Below are 12,965 nucleotides of genomic sequence, written 5' to 3'. Positions count from 1 at the left end.
GGAAGCTGAGGTGGGGGCCAGCGCTCCAGGCAGGATTAGAGGCTCTCCCCGCCTGCCTGGCTTCAGCTGCAGCCACAGGCCGTCCTGTGGAGGTGCTCCGCCCACCCCACCAACAATGGTGGACAGGCTGTTGAGGCCTTCTTTTCATTTTAAATTTAAAAAGGCTGGACAGAGGGCGCCTCCATCTTGGGGCACCCTCTCCCTCACTTACCTGCAAAGGCAACCTGGTGCTGCTTCAATGTTGGAGGGCCTCCTATTGGCCCTCCAGCTTCGCGAGCCTACCCGCAGTCCTTTACTGGATGGCAAGCCCACCTTCTGGCCACTAATTGGCCAATTTGGGGAAAGTCACAGATGAGTGACAGCTCTCCACACAGTGCGGGCTTCAGATCCCCATCTGAGTCTGAAGGTGGGGTCCCGAAGCTGCGGGGAAAATCTTGCCCTCTGATTCATTTCTTCATTCACACCTCTGAGTGAAGAAATTCCTCCTATTCTCAGTCATAAATGATCAACCCTTAACCTGAGGCTATGCCCCCTAGTTCGAGACTCCACAGCTGGGGGAAACAACGTCTCAGCAGCCGCCCTGCCAGGCTCCCTCAGAATCTTACAAGTTGCAATGAGATCACCTATGGATATGCCTATTCCACTCAACCGCTCATCATAGGACAGCCCTCTCATCCCGGGAATCAATCTAGTGAACCTTCACTGCACCCTTCTTAGGTAAGAAAACCAAAACTGCGCACATTTGTCAACATAACAAAATAACATTGTATACATAACAAGTTATAAATAATCATTGTCTGTGAAACACATTGGGATGCATTGAGGATATAATACAGTTCTACTTAAATGCAAGTTCTTTCTTTTTCTTACTCATTTTACAAAGGGAAACATAGAAACACATCATGTTAAAACCATGTGCATTCACACTTTCCTAACTAAAAACACAACATAGTAACCAAAACTATGCAGTTATTATTTCTACTTCTGCATTTATCTTTGTAATATGAACACTGTGCAAAACATGACGACCATTCTCCCAGTTTCAACAGGTACTGAATGCTATCTATTGTAATTGGAGTTTTCTGTTCTTTCTTAATATTCTTTGGCAGTACAGAATGACCCAATAAGTATCAAATAGTAACTATTAACATCATTGACAAAGTTTACAGATGTTCCTCTGAACTAGAATGGGATCAATTTGTTCAACAGTTGCTTAGATCCTTGTTCGCCTCCTCTGCATGCTACCCCTTGATGACATCTTTGCAAGATATGAGGTCAGATGACACATTTACACTGACGCCATCCAGCTCTACAACACCACCATCTCACGCAACCCCTCCAATGCATCTTTGTTGCCATACTGCTTGCCTGAATTCCAGTCTTGGATAACTTGCAGTGTCCTGTAGTCAAACACCGAGTTTCCACCAACATCCTTGCAGAGAATCGCCTACAATGGCTTATTTTCCCACTCCTGCGCCATTGTGCTGAATTTAGCTCCTCCCAGGTGTCGGAGTCCGTGGCGGGGGAGGCCTGAAGATCGCTCCGGAGGAAGCCCACCCCCAACCCCAATGCCAAGAGAGCCCGGCCCGATCTTCACAGAGGCAGAGAGGCCCCGCGGCATTTACATATTTAAATAAATTGAAATACCTGGCATAATTGCAAGCCTGCTGCCGCCTCCAGTCCCGGTGCGATCTTCGTGCCATTGGCCGGCACTCCCACGCCTTCCGATTCCCATCAGGGGAATCGAGGCACCACACTGGTTAGGAGGGGGGAGCAGGTCATTTCTCATGTGCGGGGTGGGATGAGGGGAGCAGCGGTAAAGGTCCCTCATTGGTGGAGGGGATGGTGGGAAGGGGTAAAGTTGATAGTCTTTGTACGTTGAGCAGGGAACGGTCAGTTGGAAAACCTAAATGTTTTGGGGTGGAGAGGGAAAGTATTGAATATTGTGAGTATTGGAGGGATGCGGTGGGAGAGATCCAAAAATACTGGTTTTAATTGGGAGAGATCCAAAAATACTGGTTTTAATTGTTTATAAAAATGTTTAGTTATTTCTTTAAAAATCCCGGAAGGGCACCAAGCTCTTTAAAAATGGCATCAGCGCCTGCGCACAGGCAGCTGACGCCATTGCCAGTGATGGATGGACCGTCCCCTCCATGTGATCTGTGGCGAGGTGGTGGACTGCCTCGTCCATTCAAATGAGCCGCTGCACTGAAGATAGCGGTGGCTCACTGACATGAGGCTGGCGCCAGCTGGGCACCGCCGACCTCAGCAGCAGCAGAACAAGATTCCGGCCGTTATCTCTGGTGCATCCTATTTCTCATCTTCATGCTGCCCCTCAGCGACATCATCCGAAAACAGTCAGTTTCCACATGTATGCTGCCGACACCTAGCTCTACCTCACCTCTACCTCTCTTAATGCTTCTTTTTGCTGACTGCCTCTCAATTCACAGACTGCTTGTCCAACATTAGATGAGCAGAAATTTCCTCCAAAGGGCGGCACAGTGGCTAGCACCGCAGCCTCACAACTCCAACGACCCGGGTTTGGTTCTGGGTACTGCCTGTGTGGAGTTTGCGAGTTCTCCCTGTGACCGCGTGGGTTTCCTCCGGGTGCTCTGGTTTCCTCCCATATGCCAAAGACTTGTGGGTTGATAGGTAAATTGGCCATTGTAAAAAATTGCCCCTAGTGTAGGTAGGTGGTAGGAGAATTGAGGGAAGGTGGGGATGTGAGAGGGAAAAATGGGATTAATATAGGATTAGTATAAATGTGTGGTTGATGGTCGTCACGGACTTGGTGGGCCGAAGGGCCTGTTTCGGTGCTGTATCTCTCTATGACTCTAAATATTGGGAAGATAAAGCCATTGTCTTTGGTCCTTACAACAAACTCCATTCCCTAGCTACCAGCTCCATCCCTCTCCCTGGCAACTGTCTGAGGCTGAACCAGACTATTTGCAACCGTAGTGTCAAATCTGACCCTGAGATAAGCTTCTGATCACATATCTGTGCCATCAATAAAACCTCCTATTTCCACCTCCGTAACATCACCTAACTCTGTCCCTGCCTCAGCTCATCTGCTGCTGAAACCCTCATCCATGCCTTTGTTACCCCTAGACTTGACTATTGCAACAAACTCCTGTTCTACCATCCTTAAACTTGAGGTTATCCAAAACTTTGCTGCCTATGTCCTAACTCGCACTGAGTCTCGTTCACCCATCACCCATTTATTCATTGACCTATATTGGCTTCTGGTTAAACAACGCCTCAATTTTAAAATTCTCATCCTCGTTTTCAAATCTGTCCATGGTCTGGCCCCTCCCTATCTCTGTAATCTCCTCCAGCCTCACAACCTTCTGAGATATCTGCACTCCTTAATTTTGGCCTCTTGAGTGTCCCCAATATTAATCACAACATGATTGGCAGCTGTGCCTTCAGATGCCAAGGCCCTAAGCTCTGGAACTCCCTTCCTAAACATTTTCACCTCTTCTTTCTTTCTTTCCTTCCATAAGATGTTCCTTAAAACCTACCCCTTTGACCAAGTTTTTGATCATCTGTCCTAATATCTTCTTATGTGGTTTGATGATGTCTAACTTTGCTTTATAGCACCCCTGTGAAATCCCTTGGGATGTTTTATTATGTTAAAGGCACTATATAAATACAAATTGTTGTTATCTTCTTAGGATGAACCAGACTGTTCACAACCATTGCATCCTATTTGACTTCAAGTTCAGCTTCCAATCCCATATCCCCTTCACCACAAAGACTTCCACCTCCATAGCATCACCTGTCTCCATCCCTCCCTCAGTCCATCTGTTGCTGAAATCCTTTTAGTCAACTCCGAACTCGAATCCAATGCTCTCCTGGCTAGCCTCCCATTCTTCACCTTCCTAAACCTCACCTCATCAAAACTGTATTTTCTGCATCCTATCCACTATCAGGGCTGATCTACTTTTCATCCCTGCCCTAAATATGTCTCTGTAAAGCTCCTTGTTACACTCTTCTACATGAAAGATGCTATACAAAAGCACATTGTTGTTGTTATAAAACGGGACCAATTTGTTCAACAATTACTTATAGTTTTATACCTGTTACTTGTGAGTACAAAAGGTGTGTATTTAAATTGAGAAGAATGTCTTGCAGAAGTTCTTGACCAATGTCAATGCTTTGTAAAGCTTCAAATCTCAAACTGAATGTTAAGTCCCAAAGCAAATGTAGAGAAGATAACCATTGTCTGTTAACATGCTGATCTATTTTAAATCTCCCATTAACCCAAACGACGGAAAATAAAAACTCACTTCTTTCCTTGAGACAGATCGGAAAGCTATTCATCAACAATGAGCAAGCAACAACAACTCGCGCATCTACAACATTTCTCACATGCAGGAAGATGTCTGAAAGCACCTAACTTTAGAACAATCAAACAATGCAGAGATGAAATGGGAATAGGGGAGAGGTTCAAGCATGGATCAAAGGCACAGTCAAAGAAAAGGGAGAAGGGTGGCAAGGTAGAAGAAACTGGGTAGGTAGTTCCAGTGGATAAAAGTGCAGTGGCTGAACAAGTGGTCTAAATAATGGAGTAGAGGGAGTGGAGACAAGGAGAAGCCTGGTATTCGAGGAATGAAGAGTGCCTGCAAGGTGAAAATTACATCTGTCATGATGCAACACACATGCGCACACATTCTCAACAGGAGTTGGAAATATTCAGCACCCAAGGTCCAAGTGGAAATCTTCCCAGCCCCCAGAGGGACAGGACTGTGTGTGGAAAATGTCTTACTGGTATTTCTAACATTGAGTTATGGGCAAGATTAACAATTTTTTTCCACAATTTTTTATCTTTTATGTGTTTGTTTAAATATATGTAATCTATATATTTATATTTAAATATATGTACATACGTAAATGTATATAGTGATCAGAGTGTGGGAACAATTTTTAAAAATTTGATTTGGCATTACAATACTTCACCTAGAAGCATAACTTAGTCATGTCATTCTCCACAAGTACCCTTCATTCCTCTGACGCCAGGCTATTATTTATACAATTTATATCTTAAATACTGTAAATCGACTGGCACCATCAATGGCCCTCAGTTGGCTTCCTTCTGCCCTCCTGATCACTTCCCTCTTCCTTCTATTCGGCGCCATCCCTCCATCCCAATCACTTCCCAATCAACTTCACTGGCAAGCCACTTGGCGATGCCTAGCAGGTGTCTGCAATACACCGGTCTCATGTAAATGTATAGGTTAAATATCAAGGGTGCCAAGGGCCTACCTGTTCCAGCACATGGATCATTCAAACCAATTTTTAGGCCTTTGGCTGTAAGATTGAGACCATCCATGTACCTGCCTCTGTTGGCCCCTCCCCATCCCACCCCTTACTCCCAACCATCCCCCAGCCTGCATTGTTTACAGTACTGAGTCCACCCAAGTCAAAGTTATAAATTATGAATGGCATTCTGTAAGGGCCACTGAGTTGCCCTCTTCATGCCCTTCCAGCAAGTTAAGCTCCTTGTCAGCACAAATTCATAAAATCTACCCTCACAAGAACAAAACCTGGAGGCCTTTAAGAACATCAAAACTGGCTGGTCAAACATTTCATGAGCAAAGTTCTTTGAGTACAAAATGGCTTATGCAGTTTTCACAATGCACATATGGTTTCTATTACATAACATCTAAAAAAGTAATTTACTGTAAACAGTTATTGCTGAATATGAGCAGGGTCAGGGATGTGTGGAGCAGAGCACCGTTCCTTAAAGGGGCAGCAACTTTATTTTAGTAATTTTATGGTCATTTATTTTTCTTTGGGAATGAAGAAGCGCCACATCTTAGAGGAGTATAAAAAGTGTAGGGGTGAAATTAAAAAGGAAATTAGGAAAGAGAGGACATAAAAAAAATTGGCAAGTAAAATCAAAGAAAACCCAAAGATTTTTTATAAATACATAAAGAGCAAGAGGATGGTTAAAGAAAGAGTCGGACCTATTAGGGACCATAAGGGTAAACTGTAGAGCTGAGGATGTGGGTATGGTTCTTAATGAATACTTTGTGTCTGTTTTCACAAAAGAGAGGGACAATACAGACATTACAATCAGGGAGGAGGAGTGTGAAATATTAGATGAAATTAACATAGTGAGAGAAGAATTATTAAGGGGTTTAACATCTTTGAAAGTGGATAAATCCCCAGGCCTGGATGAAATATATCCTAGGCTGCTAAGGGAAACAAGTGAAGAAATAGCGGAGGCTCTGACCATCATTTTCCAATGTTTTCTGGCTACAGGTGGAGTCCCAGAGGACTAGAGGACAGCTAATATTGTACCACTGTTTAAAAAGGGAGAAGGGGATAGACCGAATAATCACAGGCCAGTCAGCCTAACCTCAGTGGTGGGAAAATTATTGGAAAAAATTCTGAGGGACAGGATAAATCTTCATTTAGAAAGAAACGGATTAATCAAAGGCAGTCAGCACGGATTTGTTAAGGAAAGGTCATGTCTGACTAACATGATTGAATCTTTTGAGGTAACTGAGGGTCAATAAGGTCAGTGCATTTGATGTAGTCCATATGGAATTTAAGGGGTTAGTTAGCTCAGTTAGCTAGAATGTGATGCAGAAAGATGCCAACAGTGTGGGTTCAATCTCCATGTTAGTGGTTCATAGAAGCCTGCTTCCTCGCCTTGTCCCACACTTGAAGAGTGGTGACCATCAAGCTATACATTACCAACTGTCTCTCTCTAATGGAGAGAGATTCCTTTGGGACTATGTCTAGAACAACAATATGGAATTTAGCAAGGCTTTTGATAAGGTCCCAAGTGGCAGACTGGTCACAAAAGCAAAAACCCATGGGATCCAAAGCAAAGGAGTAAGTTGGATCCAAAATTGGCTCAGAGGCAGAATGCAAAGGGTAATGTTCAATGGGTGTTCTGTTTCCAATGGGCTCAGTACTTGGTCTATTGCTTTTTCTGGTATATATATTGATTTGGACTTGAATGTAGGGGGTATGATTAAGAAGTTTTCAGATGATACAAAAATTGGCTGTGTGGTTGATAATGAAGAAGAAAGCTGTAGCCTGCAGGATGATATCAATGGACTAGTTAGGTGGGCGCAGCAGCGGCAAATGGAGTTTAATCCAGAGAAGTGTGAGGTAATGTATTTGGGCAGGGCAAACAAGGCACAGGAATACACAATAAATGGCAGGTACTGAGAAGTGTAGCGGAACACAAAGACCTTGGAGTGCATGTCCACAGATCTCTGAAGATGACTGGACAGTAGATAAGGGGGTCAAGAAGGCATATGGGATACTTGCCTTTATTAGCCAAGTCATAGAATCTAAGAGCTGGGAAGTTGTGCTGGAACTGTATAGAACACTAGTTAGGCCACAGCTGGTGTACTGGGTGAAGTTATGGTGATTACACCATAGGAAAGATGTGATTGCACGAGAGAGAATACAGAGGAGCTTTACATGGATGTTGCTTGGACTGGAGAATTTTAGTTATGAGAAAAGAAGATTGGATAATCCAAGGTTGTTTTCTTTGGAACAGATGAGGCTGAAGGGAGACCTTAATTAAATTGTATAAAATGAGGGGTCTAGATAGAGTGGATAGGAAGGCCCCATTCCCTTTGTTAGAGGGGTATAGATTTAGAGTAAGAGGTAGGAGGTTTGGAGGGATTTGAGGGAATTGTTTTCACCCAGAGGGTGGTGGGTATCTGGAAAGCACTGCCTGAAAGAGTGGTAGAGGCAGAAACACTCAAAACATTTAAAAACTACCTGAATATGCACATGAAGTGCCATAACCTACAAGGTTACGGACCAAGCACTGGAAAGTGGGAATAGGCTGGATGACTACTCGTCAGCCAGCGCAGACACGATGGCCAGGATTATGTGAGGCCCCCAGAGGCAGGGTCGGAGGCGGGAGAACATGGAGTATTGCAACAGGTGGCGGGGGCGGGTTGGACAGTCCCCGTTTCCCAGCGATCTTCCCGGGGTGGGATAGGCTGATGACAGGCTTCCAGCCTAGAGACCAATTGAGGCCCTTAAGTGGCCAATTAAGGGCCTCTTCCCATGCCACTAGTATCTTACCGGTGGGGAGGGGCCTCTGCCGGGTGGGAGGACGCCTTGTAAAATGAGGCGCCCTCCCTGTGGGCTTGGGTGGGGAGGGGTCCCTCCTTCGTGGGCAATTTGTGGCTCACAGAGGACCCCCAATGAGAACAATTTCACCCCCCAGGATCCCCCCCCTCCCCTGGACTGCACAACCACCCCCCACATTCCCTCGCCAGGGCCTTCTGGACTGGCCCTGGCGACCCCGCCTCACCTACCTCTGTTCCGGGGTTCCACTGCTGGGCCTAGGTCCGAGGCCTCTGCAGTACTGGCAGTGGCCACCACTCACGGTGGTGCTGCTGATACTACAGAGCTGCTGGCCCTCTGATTGGCTAGTGGCCCTTGGAGGCAGGAGCCCCATCACTTTAAAGTCTCCAGAGGGCATAAAAAGGCAGAGGCAGGGTTGTCCTTGCCTTTTCGGCCCAGCGCCGGGAGCCCTGCCTCCAGCACAAAATCCAGTCTGATGGGCTGAATGGCCTCCTACCATGCTGTAAATTTCTATGATTTCCATGATAATAGCCTGTATATTATTTTGGGGAGAGCTAGTGTAGTGATTATGTGATTGGCCTAGTAATCCAGAAGCCAGGATTAATAATTCACAGAAAAGGAGTTCAAATCCCATCATGTCAGTCTGAGAATTTTAACTCATTTTTTAAAAATCTGAAAATATATAACTCGTATTGTAAAGTAACCGTGAAGCTGTTGGATTGTTGTAAAATCCCAATTGGTTTTCTAACATCTTTTAGGGAAGGAAACCTGCTATCCTTATCCGCTCTGGCCTTTATGTGGCTCCAGTGGCACACCAACATGGTTGATGCGTAATTGCCCTCTGAAGTGGATTAACGAGCCAGTCAAATCATTACCAGTGGTTCAAGAAGAAGGTTCACCACCCATTTCTCTGGGATGAGCAATAAATGCAGGCCTTGCCACATCCCAAAAGTGAATATAAGAAAATAATTTTGGTCATGAAAACATCACATGTAAATGAGTTGTTGATGAATTTCATATCATTACATCGAACTGGATTTTGTCACTCTGGTGGGGCTCCCAGCACCCAGCCAAAAAGGCGGGGAAACCCCATCTCGGCCTTTCGGAGCACCCTCCCCTTGTGCAATTTAACAGCACTCAGACACTTAAGTGCCTGGCACCAGGATTCCTGTGCCTTTAAAGATGGGGATCCAACCTCTAAAAGTTGTCAGCCAATTAGAGGGCCAGCAGCTCAGTAGTATCAGCAGCGCCATCAGGAGGGGTGGCCACTGCTCTGGTACTACAGGAGGCCTTGGATCAAAGCCCAACGCTAGAGCCCGGACCCAAGGTAAGTGAGGCAGGGTCGCCGGGGCAAGACCAGCTGGCCCCGGTGAGGGGATATGGGGGTGGGTGGGCATTCAGTGCAGGGGAGGTGGTTCATGTAGGTGGAGTGTTTCCCAGTGGGGGACTTCTATGGATTTACAGGTTGCCCACGGAGGAGGGCACCCCCCCCAACCAAGCCCACAGGGATGTCGCCTCATTTTACTGGATGACCTCCCCACGTGGTGTTAAATCCCAGCGGTGGCAGGAAGAGGCACTGCTGTAATAGGCCACTCAATTGGCCTCTCGGTAGGAAGGCCATCGTCAGCCTATCCCACCTCCAACTAAATTCCAGTGCAGCGGGAAGGCCCCCACCCCACCCACCTCCTCCGAACCTTTCTCCGGGGGGCCCACTAAATGTGTGCAGGCAAACAAATGAAAAACAGATTTCCAATCACTCCTTCACAACGTTGCTTTTTTAAATTCACGCTATTCCAATAATTAACAACAAAGTGTCATCTTAATGCTGCAAAGTGACAGCAGCCCTGGAGAAGTTTAATTCAAAAATAGAATTCTGCTGCGTTTTCAGAATATGTGAAATACCTTGAGATGGGGCAATATGGATGAAAAAAACAAGATTATCAAAAATGGTATAAAATCTGATGCTTCATAACCTTGCAATTTGTTGGAATAATTAGCCTCCTTGCCCCTGCTGTGTGTTTAAAATTTCCAATGAGATTATCTGCGTTTACATTCAAATGGTTTAAAAATAAGCTCAACAGCATATTGAAACATCCATATAGGGTTCTCTAGAGTATTATTCTGCACAGAAAGCTTTGCAATGTAATTGTGCTGATTGGAAATGTTATATTATCAACTGTAGACTTTGGCCCTGAAATTCTGTCAAAATTCTGCCATAACTCTGGCAGGGCCTTGCTGATTCCAAGATTTTCCTCCGTGTTTCAGGGAAAATTTCACTGGGAGTCCCTGTTCCTGCTCCTCAGACAGGAGCCGGCATACACGGAATGAGGCATACCAGCTTTCTCAAGGGCATATGTAAGCCCAACAAGTGGGATACAAATGGTCAGTACCCCTGAAGAACTAGATTAGCTCTCTTCCTCGGATGCATTCATAATGGTGCTTGTACCCTCTTGACCCACACACTTGAGGTGCCCTCCCATTGACCTCACAAACTCTAGTAGAGTCTGTGCTGGAGGGCAGCATTGGGTGTGATTCCAGCATCATGACTGGGATCACGACCTAAGCAACTTCGTGGCTTGGATGTTGGGCATCATGATGGCTAAGCGATAAGCATCCACATCCCCCAACCATTCAGATTGGGAAGGCAAGAGCTTTGATTCCTTATCTGTACTAGGAAGAGAACTTCAGCACTATTTAAGTAACAGTGGCTTCTACTAGAAGTGTGTACATATGGGCATCAGGTGACCTCAGAATCAGACTCAGCTGTGATTTCTTCCACAGGCTGTTGGTACTTACTGTTAAGGCTATCATGTGAATAATAGCAACTTGGGCATACAACTAAATGGTGATCATTGGCCATGGAACACTACCCAATGTTTGCAGCTTGATGAAGAAAGGTTAGAAAATTAGCAGGGGGGTGGGGGCGGTGATCTTTAAATGGGAGAAATGATCACTTATTACTCAATAGACAATTTAAAATGTGTTTATTGTGTTGTAATTGTACCCTGACTTTCTCCTTTTTGGTTTTTGCTGTATGGCTATATTTATTTTATCCCTGAGACTCCGACAATAAGTGTGAGGAGCTCATGGATGTCTTTGTCACTAAGATTGAGATCAGCTACCTCCGCTGCATCCCTCCCTTCTACCGGTCCACCGGGCCAAAGTTCCTCTAGAGCCCTCGCCCTGAAAATCGCATCTTATTCCAGTTTCTTTCCTATCTTCCTTCATGTCCTCTCCAAGCTCATCTTGTCCATGAGACACCTCTTGCTCCCTTGGCCCTATTCCCACTAAACTGCTGACCCCTAACTTCCCCTCCTAGCCCCATGTTAGTTGATGTTGTTAATAATTCTCTCTTCAAATGCTGTTCTCTCCTTGAACTTTGCCATTTTCACCCCCTCCTCAAAAAAAACAATCCTTGACCCCACCATCCATGCAAACTACTGACCCTTCTCCAACCTCCCTTTCCTCCCCAAAATCCTGGAACTTGTTGTCATCTCCCAAATCTGTGCCCATCTTTTGAATCCTTCCAATCAGGTTTCCGCCCCTGCCACAGTACCGATACAGCTCTTATCAAAGTCACAAACGACATCCTATGTGACTGTGAGAAAGGTAAACTATCCTTCCTCATCTTTCTCGACCTCTCTGCAGCCTTTGACATGATTGACTACACCATCCTCCCCCATTGCCTCTCCACTGTCCTCCAGCTGGGTGGGACGGCTCTCACTTGGTTCCATTCTTATCTATCTAATCATAGCCAGAGTATCACTTGCAATGTCTTTTCTTCCTGCTCCTGTACCATTACCTCTGGTGTCCTTGGCCTCCTCCTATGTCTCATCTACATACTGCCCCTTGGCAACATCATCCTAAAGCACAGCATTAGTTTTCCCATAGACGCTGATGACACTCAGCTCTACTTCACCACCCCCTCTCTCAACTCCTCCACTGTTGCTAAATTATCAGACTGCTTATCTGACATCCAGTATGCATGAACAGAAATTTCCTGCAATTAAATATTGTGAAGACTGAAGGCATTGTTTTTGGTCCCCATTCCAAACTCTGTTCTTGAGCGACTGACTCCAACCCTCTCCCTGGCAACAGCCCCAACTTAAACCAATCTGTTCGCAACCTTGATGTCAAATTTGACCCTATGATGAGCTTCTGACCACTTATTTGTGCCATCACTAAAGCCATTTATTTCCATTTCCGTAACATCTCATCTGCTGCTGAAACCCTCACTTATGCCTCCATTACCTCTCGACTTGACTATTCCAATGCACTCCTGGCCAGCCTCCCATATTCTACTCTCTATAACCTTGAGGTCACCCAAGAATCTGCTGCGTGTGTCTTAACTCACGCCAAGTCCGATTCCCCTATCACCCCTGTGCTCGCTGACGTACATTGACTCCTGGTCTTTTAAAAAAAATTCTTATGGTTGTTTTCAAATCCCTCCATGGCTTCACCCCTCCCTATCTCTGTAATCTCCTCCAGCTCTATAACCCTCCAAGATATTAGCGCTCATCTAATTCTGGATTTTTGAGCATCCCTGATTTCAACTGCTCCACCATTGTTGGCCGCAACTTCAGTTGCCTAGGACCTAAAGTCGGGAATACCCTCCCTCCATCTCTCCGCCTCACTTTCCTCCTTTAAGACACTCCTTAAAATCTACTTCTTTGATCAAGCCTTAGGTCATCTGACCTAATATCTTCTATGTGGCTCGGTGTCATATTTTGTTTTATAACGCTCCTGTTAAGCGCCTTGGGATGTTTTATTACATTATAGGCACTATATAAATATAAGTTGTTGTTGATGAGACAGCAATAATTCCTTCAAAATATTTTCAGTGATCTTTCTGACTCAGAAAATGTAAATGTTAATGTCTGTTATCCAGCTTTGCT

This window comes from Heterodontus francisci, chromosome 13, assembly GCF_036365525.1.
Source record: "Heterodontus francisci isolate sHetFra1 chromosome 13, sHetFra1.hap1, whole genome shotgun sequence".
Taxonomy (NCBI): domain Eukaryota; kingdom Metazoa; phylum Chordata; class Chondrichthyes; order Heterodontiformes; family Heterodontidae; genus Heterodontus; species Heterodontus francisci.
The sequence above is the reverse complement of the archived record's forward strand: the minus strand, read 5'-3'. Positions refer to the sequence as shown.